The 11361-nt window shown below is 40.8% G+C and overlaps 1 long non-coding RNA gene across 1 annotated transcript; it reads right to left on the reverse strand.

The window, feature by feature from the left end:
* Positions 1 to 526: 526 nt before the first annotated feature.
* Positions 527 to 11361, reverse strand: LOC114486497 (uncharacterized). Its single transcript, XR_003680367.2, has 4 exons — positions 11283 to 11361; positions 2494 to 2566; positions 1944 to 2009; positions 527 to 1353 (listed from the first exon to the last, which is right to left on the reverse strand). It is a non-coding gene; the product is annotated as an uncharacterized lncRNA (long non-coding RNA).

Here is an 11361-nt window from a genome sequence, read left to right on the forward strand (position 1 = left end):
GGCTTGAACTATGCTTTAGAGTCTTGAGTCTCAAGTCATTTAAGAAAACTTGAAATGTGTCTCTTCTTTGCATATGGCCCCCCACTCAAACGTCTGTCTCCCAGCCTTTTCTGTGGAGCAGGGCTGGGAGTGATGCTTCTGGCTGTAGTGGCTCTTTGGGATGACCTGGAGGATGTGGTATCTTGGTAAAGTTCTTGACTCACCTAAGTCTCTCTAGCTAAGATGGGTGGAGAATTCACCTGGTGGACTTGTAATGTGAAGGGTGGAAGGAGAGCCCTTCCCGCTTCTGGTTCCACATATAAGGAGCCTGGAAGTCACCATTCCATCCTAACAATAAGTGAAAACTGAACAGAGTGAAAAACCAACAATTCTTCTTGGATCTGTAAGACAGGGGAGAACACAGGCAAACTGCTGCCCTCAAGAATGGAAAGAGAGGTGAATGTAGGAAGACACAGAAACCAGTGCTGTGGTACAAAAACCTGAACTGTAATTGATAATTGCTGGAGGTTCAGTGCAGTTGGCTCTGAGAGTTAAAAACTCCAGGGGACCCAGTTATAGGGCGCCTGCACAATGTTGTGAAATTTACCTCCAGGAGCTCCTGTAATAAACGTGTGAGAAGAATTCCCTCAGCCTTCCCCCGCACAGGTGTGAGAAAAGAAACCATTTTGAAATATTCCAGAGCATTCTGTCCTTCTTAACAAAGTCTGCCCTGAGGGGAAGCTAGTTAGCCAGAGCCTAAGCTGCTGGGGTATTGTCAGAGCCTAACTGACAGGAAGGGAGAGACCCAACTCTAGCCTTGCATGTGGAAGAAGAGAATTACCCAACTCCAGCCCCCTTCTAGCCATCCTCTCCACACAAGCGGGGGAGAAACACTCGTGAAATTCACAGTACAGAGGCACAGGCTGACTGAAGGACAGACCTACAGAGGACTACAGAATGCTTTCCCTCCGCTCACACCTCACCACCACATTACTAAAGGCCTATTTACAGCACTTTCTTTTACTGGTACATTGTGTTTGGCTATCAAGAAAAAACTGTTACCCCAAAACAGGGTTCCCCTTTTGGTGGGTGTCGAGCTAAAAGACAACCAAGCCAAAGATCGGGAGGAAGAAGGATTTATCACTTGCAGCCAGTAAGGAGAACACTGGGGCTCTTTCCCAAAGCAGTGTCACCCCAAACAGCAGAACTGGGGAAGTGTTAAGCTAAGGGCCATGCATATTCATGGAGGGGCTTGGGCTGTCTGACAGAGTCCGAGCTTTAGTTGACTGAAGTCACGAGGGTCAGAAAAGGTCAACATCATCCCTCAGTTTCCAGCTGATGTGGTGGTTGAGCTCTTCAGGCTAATCTTTACCACTGAAACAGAACCGGGAGTTTTTACCACTGATCTCTGCTCTTTTTTTTTTTTTCTTCTGATCTTTGCTATTGTTACTTCTCTTGCCTGATAACAGTCCTTTGTTTCTGCATTCTTTTGTTCCCTTAAGATAATTAAATACTCAGACCTGTTCAAAGGCAAGCTCTGTGGCCAGGCTTAGATTACAGAACGGCTTAGGCCCCAAATGGCTTCTCTTCTGTCAAGAAAGCCATGCCTGGTTCTCTTTCTCTGGGGACTCCCTACCCTATCTGCCTGCATACCGAAAGGCAAAAAACACAATTTGAAGAGATAGAGCAAATAATCAGAACCACACATGGCAGGAATGTTGTAATTATCATATTAGGGATTTAAAACAACTATGATTCATATGCTAAGGGCTTTAAGGGATAAAGTAGATAGCATGCAAGAACAGATGGGCAATGTAAGCAAAGAGATGGATGTTCTAAGAAACAATTATTGGGCTGCACCCCGCAGGCCTGCAAGCCCTGTACTTGCCCAGCCTGAAGGCTGAGGAAAGAGCCCAGAATCAAGGACAGAGACATCAATGGCTTAGTGGATAGGGGGATCTTACATGTCTGAAGCAACGTCCTGGAGCAACACCCCGCTCTGTGCAGCAGGTGGCAGGCAGCAGTATTCACTACCACGGGGGTGGGTGGGTAGAGGAGAGGGAGGTTACCGGTGATTGAGGGAATTGACCTCAGCACACCCCTCACCACCCCTCTATGGTGGCAACACTAGTATGATGGTGAAACTATCATAGTGGAGATATTGTGATCTAAAGGTTAGAACAATCACTAGCTGGAACCTGGGGCAAGTAGCAGACATTTACTGATTAGGCTATATGATTAAGAGGGAAGGTCAGTCATGTGAGTAGGATGTAGGTAAGGCGGGGACTGGTTGAACAGGGATGTACAGAGAGCAAGAGAACAGCCATCTTGGGTGGCCTGATCATACAACAATCAAAAAGAAATGCTAGGGCTTCCCTGGTGGCGCAGTGGTTGAGAGTCCGCCTGCCGATGCAGGGGACACGGGTTCGTGCCCCGGTCCGGGAAGATCCCACATGCCGCGGAGCGGCTGGGCCCGTGAGCCATGGCCACCACTGTAATAGAAATGAAGAATACCTTTGATGGGCTTATTAGTAGACTGGACTGCTGAGGAAAGAATCTCTGTACTTGAGGATAGTTCGATAGAATCCTGAAAACCCAAAAGGCAAAGAGAACAAAGACTAAGAGAAACAGAACATTCCAAGTACTGTGGGACAACAACAAAAGGTGTAACATATACATAATGGGAATACCAGGAGAAGGAGCAAAAGGAACAGAAGAGATATATTTTTTTTTAGTTTTTTTTTTTTTAGTAGGACATTTATTTATTTATTTACTTATGGCTGCATTGGGTCTTCGCTGCTGCGCGCGGGCTTTCTCTAGTTGCGTTGAGCGGGGGCTACTCTTTGTCACGGTGCATGGGCTTCTCCTTGCAGTGGCTTCTCTTGTTGCGGAGCACGGGCTCTAGGCACGCGGGCTTCAGTAGTTGTGGTGCACAGCCTTAGTTGCTCCGTGGCATATGGGATCTTCCCAGACCAGGGCTTGAACCCGTGTCCCCTACATTGGCAGGTGGATTCTTTTTTTAAAAAATTAATTAATTAACTTTGGCTGCGTTGGGTTTTCATTGCTGGGTGAGGGCTTTCTCTAGTTGTGGCGAGCAGGGGCCAGTCTTCGTGGCGGTACGCAGGCTTCTCATTGTGGTGGCTTCCCTTGCTGCGGAGCACAGGCTCTAGGTGTGTGGGCTTCAGTAGTTGTGGCACATGGGCTCAGTGGTTGTGGCATGCGGGCCCTAGAGTGCAGGCTCAGTAGTTGTGATGCACGGGCTTAGTTGCTCCGTGGCATGTGGGATCTTCCTGGACCAGGGCTTGAACCCGTGTCCCTGCATTGGCAGTCGGATTCTTAACCACTGTGCCACCAGGGAAGTTCCTGGCAGGCAGATTCTTAACCACTGCACCACCAGGGATGTCCCCAGAAGAGATATTTGAAGCAATAATGACTGAGAATTTCCTCAGATTAATGTCAGATGTCAAACCACATATCCAGGAAGCTCAGAGAACATCAAGCAGAATAAATCCAACCAAAAAACTATACGTTGGCTTATCACTTTCACATTACAGAATATCAAAGATGAAAATGCTGAAAGAAGTCAGAGGAAAAAAAACACTGTATCTATAGAGCAACAAAGATAAGAATTACATCTGACTTCTCAAAAACCATGCAAGCAAGAAGAGGGTGCTATGAAACATTTAAAGTGCTGAGAGAAAAATGCCACCAGCCTAGAATTCTGTACCTTGCAAAATATCCTTCAAAAGAAGTGAAGGAGAAATAAAGACTTTCTCAAATAAATAAAAACGGAGGGAATTTGTTGTCAGTATACCTGCCTTACAAGAAATGTTAATAGAAGTTCTTTAGAGAGAAGGAAAATAATATAGGTCAGAAACTCGGATCTACGTAAAGAAAGGAAGAGTGTCAAAGAAGGAATAAGTGAAGATAAAATAAAACTTTTATTTTTCTGATTCTAAATCTAACAGATAACAGTTTGTTCAAGATAATAATAGTAATAGTGTATTTGATTAGATATAATTATGTGTGTGTGTGTGTGTGTATATATATATACATGTATCTATCTATCTATCTGAAATGAATGACAGGTACAAGGGAAAAGAGGAAGGAATTAGGATTATTTTGTTATTATAAAGTACTCACACTATCCATGAAGTGGCACAGTGTTATTTGAAAGCGGACATGGATTAGTTGCAAATGTATATTGCAAACTCTATGGCAACCACTAAAAAAAAAGTTAAAAAGATGTATAACTGATTGCGATTCCCTGGTGGCGCAGTGGTTAAGAATCTGCCTGCCAATGCAAGGGACACGGGTTCAAGCCCTGGCCCGGGAAGATCCCACATGCCGCAGGGCAACTAAGCCTGTGTGCCACAACTACTGAGCCTGTGCTCTAGAGCCCGCAAGCCACAACTACTGAGCCCACGTGCCACAACTACTGAAGCCTGCACACCTAGAGCCCATGCTCCGCAACAAGAGAAGCCACCACAATGAGAAGCCTGTGCACCACAACAAAGAGTAGCCCCCGCTCGCTGCAACTAGAGAAAGCCTGCGCACAGCACCAAAGACCCAACACAGCCAAAAATAAGTAAATAAATTTATTAACAAAACAAAACAAAAAAACAAAAAAGATGTATAACTGATATGCTAAGAAAGGAGAGAAAATGAAATCATATAAAATACTCAATTAAAAGCACAAAACGCAGAAAAAGAGTAGAAGACAAAATAAGGAACAAAGAAGAACAGGGCAACAAATAGAAAACAGTAACGAATATGGTAGATGTTAACCCAACTATATCAGTAATCCCTTTGAATGTCAATGTTCTACATGTACTAATTAAAAGACAGAGGGACTTCCCTGGTGGCACAGTGGTTAAGAGTCCACCTGCCAATGCAGGAGAAGATCCACATGCCACGGAGCAACTAAGCCAGTGCGCCACAACTACTGAGCCTGTGCTCTAGAGCTCGTGAGCCACAATTACTGAGCCCGCGTGCCACAACTACTGAAGCCCAAGTGCCTAGAGCCTGTGCTCTGCAACAGGAGAAGCCACCGCAATGAGAAGCCCATGCACGGCAACAAAGAGTAGCACTTCCCTGGTGGCACAGTGGTTAAGAATCCACCTGCCAATGCAGGAGAAGATCCACATGCCATGGAGCAACTAAGCCAGTGCGCCACAACTACTGAGCCTGTGCTCTAGAGCTCGTGAGCCACAATTACTGAGCCCGCGTGCCACAACTACTGAAGCCCAAGTGTCTAGAGCCTGTGCTCTGCAACAGGAGAAGCCACCGCAATGAGAAGCCCATGCACGGCAACAAAGAGTAGCCCCTGTTCACTGCAACTAGAGAAAGCCCACGTGCAGTGACGAAGACCCAACGCAGCCAAAAAAAAAAAAAAAGACAGAGATTGTCAGGGTGAATCAAAAAACAAGACCCAACTATACATTGTCTACAAGAAACCCACTTTAAATATAAAGACATGTACAGATTAAAAGGAAATGGATAGAGAAAAATATACCATGCTAATACTAATCAAAAGAAAGCAGAAGTAGCTATGTGAATTTCTGACCCAGCCAACTTCAGAGCAAGCAAAGTTACTGCAGATAAAGAAGGGCATTGCGAAACGATAAAGGAGTCAATTCTCCAAGAAGACATAACAATTCTAAACTGTATACACCTAACAACAGAGCATCAACTACATGAGGCAAAAACTGATAGAACTGAAAGGAGAAATAGATGAATCTATTATCATAGTTGGATATTTCAATACCCTTCTCTCAAAAATGGACAGATCCGGCAGTAAAAAATCAGTAAGGACATAGTTGAACTCGACAACACCACTGATCAACTGACTATAATTGACATCTATAGATTACTTCATCCAACAACACAGCATACACATTTTTCTCAAGTTCATATAGATTATCCACCAGAGATGACGTTCTGGGCCATAAAACACACCTTAACAAATTTAAAAGAATAAAAACCATACAATGTCTGCTTTCAGACCACAACTTAGCAAACTGAATCCAAAACAATACAAAAAGAATTATACACCACCGACCAAGTGGGACTGATTCCAGGTCTGCAAGGCTGGTTAAACATTCAAAAATCAATTAATGTAATCCAGTACATCAACAGTCTAAAAAAGAAAAATCACATGATCACATCAGTAGATGTAGAAAAAGCCTATGACAAAATTCAACACCCATTCATGATAAAAACTCTCAGTAAATTAGGAATAGATGGGAAATTTCTCAACTTGATAAAGACTGTCTACAAAATAACCTAGAGCTAACATCACACTTAATAGTGAGAAACTCAAAGGTTCCTGCTAAGATCAGGTACAACTCAAAGATGATCCCTTTCACAATTCTTTTTCAACATTGTACCACAAGTCCTTGCTAATATCGTAACGCAAGAAAAGGAAATAAAAGATATACAGATTGGGAAGGAAGACATAAAACTGTCTTTATTCACAAATAACATGATCATCTATGTAGAAAATCTGAAAGAATCAATGAAAAAACTCCTGGAACTAACAAGCAATTATAGTAAGATCACAAGATACAAGGTTAATATACTGAAGTCAATTGCTTTTCTATATACCACAATGAACAAGTGGCATTTGACATTAAAAACATAATACCATTTACATTAGCCCCTCAAAAATGAAATACTTATGTATAAATCTAAAAAAAATACACAAGATCTATATGAGGAAAACTACAAAACCCTGATGAACAAAGTCTAAGAATAATGAAATAAATAGAAAGATATTTTATGTTCATGGATTGGAGGACTCAATACTGAAGGTGTCAGTTATTCCCAACTTGATCTACATATTTAGTGAAATCCCAATCAAAATTCCAGCAAGTTATTTTGTGGATATCAACACGCTAATTCTAAAGTGTATATGGCATGGCAAAAGACCTAGAAGAGCCAATAAAATATTGAAGAAGAATAAAGGAGGACTATATTACTCAACTTTAAGACTTACAATAAAGCTATGTAATCAAGACAGTGTGGTGTTGGTGAAAGAACAGACAAGTAGATCAATGGAATAGAATAGAGAGCCCAGAAATAGACATCCCTAAATATAGTCAACAATCTTTGACAAAGGAGCCAAGGCAGTACAACGGAGCTAAGGTAATCTTTTCAATTTTTCAATCTTTTCAACCTGTCAATGATGTTAGACCAACTGAACATTCACACATAAAAAATCTAAACACAGACCTTATATCCTTCACTAAAATTAACTTAAAATGGATCATAGACCTAAATGGAAAACACAAAACTATAAAACTCCTAGAAGATAACATAAGAAAAAAACCTACATGACTTGGGGTCTGGTAATGCCTTTTTATATATTTTTTATTTTTTAAAATATTTATTTATTTTTTGGCTGCGTTGGGTCTTCGTTGCTGCGCGTGGGCTTTCTCTAGCTGCGGCGAGCGGGGACTACTCTTTGTTGCAGTGCACGGGCTTCTCGCTGTGGTGGCTTCTCTTGTTATGGAGCATGGGCTTTAGGCATGCGGGCTTCAGCACTTGCAGCACACGGGCTCAGTAGTTGCGGCACGTGGGCCCTAGAGCACAAGGGCTTCTGCAGTTGCGGTGCGTGGGCTCAGTAGTTGTGGCTCACAGGCTCTAGAGTGCAGGCTCAGCAGTTGTGGGACAAAGGCTTAGTTGCTCCGCGACCTGTGGGATCTTCCCAGACCAGGGATCAAACCTGTGTCCCCTGCATTGGCAGGTGGATTCTTAACCACCGTGCCACCAGGGAAGTCCCTGGTAATGCTTTTTTAGGTACAACATCAAAGGCAAAATCCGTGAAAGAAAAAATTGATAACCTATACTTCATTAACACTAAAAACTTCTTCTAGAATAAAAACCATATGATCATCTCAGTAGATGCAGAGAAAGCTTTTGATAAAATTCAATATCCATTTATGATCAAAACTCTCCAGAAAGTGGGCATAGAGGGAACGTATCTCAACATAATAAAGGCCATCTATGACAAACCCACAGCTAACATCATACTCAGTGGTGAAAAACTAAAAGCATTCCCTCTAAGATCAGGAACAAGTCAAGGATGTCCACTCTCGTCACTTTTATTTAACATAGTTTTGGAAGTCCTAGCCACGGCAATCAGAGAAGAAAAAGAAATAAAAGGAATCCAAATTGGAAAGGAAGAAGTAAAACTGTCACTGTTTGCAGATGACATGATACTATATTTAGAAAATCCTAAAGATGTCACCAGAAAACTACTAGAGCTCATCAATGAATTCGGTAAAGTTGCAGGTTATAAAATTATAACACAGAAATCTCTTGCATTTCTATACACTAACACAACTATCAGAAAGAGAAATTAAGGAAACAATCCCATTTACCATCACATTAAAAAGAATAAAATACCTAGGAATAAACCAACCTAAGGAGGCAAAAGACTTGTACGCTGAAAACTATAGGACGCTGATGAAAGAAACTGAAGATGACACAAACAGATGGAAAGATATGCTGTGTTCTTGGATTGGAAGAATCACTATTGTTAAAATGGCCATACCACCCAAGGCAATCTACAGATACAATGAAATCCCTCTCAAATTACCAATGGCAATTTTCACAGAACTGGAACAAAAAATTTTAAAATTTGTATGGAAAGACAAAAGATCCCAAATAGCCAAAACAATCTGGAGAAAGAAGAATTGAGCTAGAGGAAACATGCTTCCTGACTTCATACTATACTACAAGGTTAGTAATCAAAACAGTATGGTACTCAGGACTTCCCTGGCAGTCCAGAGGTTAAGACTCCACGCTTCCATTGCAGGGGGCATGGGTTTGATCCCTGGTCAGGAAACTAAGATCCTGCATGCTGTGTGGTGCAGCAAAAAAAAAAAAAAAAATACACACAAAAAAACCCAGTATGGTACTGGTACAAAAACAGACACATAGATCAATGGCAAAGGATAGAAAGCCCAGAAATAAACGCATGCACTTATGGTCAATTAATCTATGACAAAGGAGGCAAGAATATACAATGGAGAAAGGACAGTATCTTCAATAAGTGGTGCTGGGAAAACTGGACAGCTATGTGTAAAAGAATGAAATTAGAACATTCTCTAACAGCATATACAAAAATAAACTCAGAATGGATTACAGACCTAAATGTAAGACCGGATACTATAAAACTCCTAGAGGAAAACATAGGCAGAACACTCTTTGACATAAATCGCAGGAATAGTTTTTTGGATCCGTCTCCTAGAGTAATGGAAACAAAAGCAAAAATAAACAAATGGGACCTAATTAAACTTAAAAGCTTTTGCATAGCAAAGGAAACCATAAACAAAACAAAAAGACAACACACAGAATGGGAGAAAATATTTGCAAATGATGCAACCAACAAGGGATTAATTTCCAAAATATACAAACAGCTTATACAGCTCAATATAAAACAAACAAATAAACAACAGAATAAGAAAATGTGTAGAAGACCTAAACAGACAGCAGGGAACCCTCCTACACTGTTGGTGGGAATGCAAATTGGTGTAGCCACTTTGGAAAACAGTACAGAGGTTACTTAAATAACTAAAAACAGAGTTACCATATGATCCAGCAATCCTACTCCTGGGCATATATCCGGAAAAGACAAAAACTCTAATTTGAAAAGTTGCACCCCAATGTTCACAGCAGCACTATTTACAATAGCCAAGCCATGGAAGCAACCTAAATGTCCATCAACAGATGAATGGGTAAAGAAGATGTGATACACACACACACACACACACACACACACACACACAAAATGGAATATCACTTAGCCATAAAAAGGAACGAAATAATGTCATTTGCAACACGGATGGACCTAGAGATTATCATACTAAGTAAAGTAAGTCAGACAGAGAAAGACAAATGTCATATGATATCACTTAAATGTGAAATCTAAAAAAATGATACAAATGAACGTACTTACAGAACAGAAATAGACTCACAGACATAGAAAACAACTTATGGTTACCAAAGGGCGAAGAGTGGGGAGGGATAAATTAGGAGTTTGGGTTTAACAGATACACACTACTATATATAAAACAGATAAACAAGAACCTAGTGTATAGCACAGGGAACTACCGGGTTGGCCAAAGAGTCTGATTTTTTTCTGTATGATGGCTCTAGTAGTGCTTGTCTTTAACTTCATTTGAAACAATTTTGTTAGATTGTATTGTGACAGCATATCAGCATGCATTAAAAAAAAAACTTATCAAAATTGGTGAATTTTTGTGTAGCCATTTTAATACTGAAGTTGGAAGAAAAATAGCAACATTTTCAGCATATTATGCTTTATTATTTCAAGAAAGGTAAAAACGCAACTGAAATGCAAAAAAGATTTGTGCAGTGTATGGAGAAGGTGCTGTGACTGATTGAACGTGTTGAAAGTGGCTTGCAAAGTTTCATGCTGGAGATTTCTCACTGTATGGTGCTCCACCGTCGGGTAGACCAGTTGACGTTGATAGCGATCAAATTGAGACATTAATTGAGAACAATCAACGTGGCTATACCACATGGGAGATAGTCGACATACTCAAAATACCCAAATCAAGCATTGAAAATCATTTGCACCAGCTTGGTTATATTCATAGCTTTGATGTTTGGGTTCCACGTAAGTTAAGTGAAAAAAACCTTCTTGACCATATTTCCACATGCGATTCTCTACTTAAATATAACGAAAACGTTCCATTTTTAAAACAAATTGTGGTGGGCGATGAAAAGTGGATACTGTACAATAATGTGTAACGGAAGAGATTGTGGGGCAAGTGAAATGAACCATCACCAACCACACCAAAGGCCAATCTTCATCCAAAGAAGGTGATGCTGTGTATATGGTGGAATTGGAAGGGAGTCCTCTATTATGAGCTCCTTCCAGAAAAAACAAACGATTAATTCCAACAAGTACTGCTCCCAATTATATACATAACTGAATCACTTTGCTGTACACCTGAAACATTGTAAATCAACTATACTTCAATTAAAAAAAAATTCTGCTCTGGGAAAGACAATATCAAGGGAATTAGCAGACAAGCCACAAATGGGGAGAAAATATTTGCAAAAATATTTGATAAAGACTGTTATCCAAAATATAAAAGAATGCTTGAAACTACAAAAAGTAAACAACCAATTAAAGAATGGGACCTTAACAGACATCAATCATCAATAGACCAAAGAAGATATACAGATGGCAAATAAGCATATGAAAAGATGCTCCACCTCATATGTCATCAGGGAGATGTAAATTAAAACAAGACACCGTTACACACCTGTTAGAATGGCCAAAATCTGGAACACTGACAACACCAAATGCTGGTGAGGATATGGAGTAACAGAATCTCTCAGACA

This window comes from Physeter macrocephalus, chromosome 6, assembly GCF_002837175.3.
Source record: "Physeter macrocephalus isolate SW-GA chromosome 6, ASM283717v5, whole genome shotgun sequence".
In the NCBI taxonomy this organism is placed as follows: Eukaryota; Metazoa; Chordata; class Mammalia; order Artiodactyla; family Physeteridae; genus Physeter; species Physeter macrocephalus.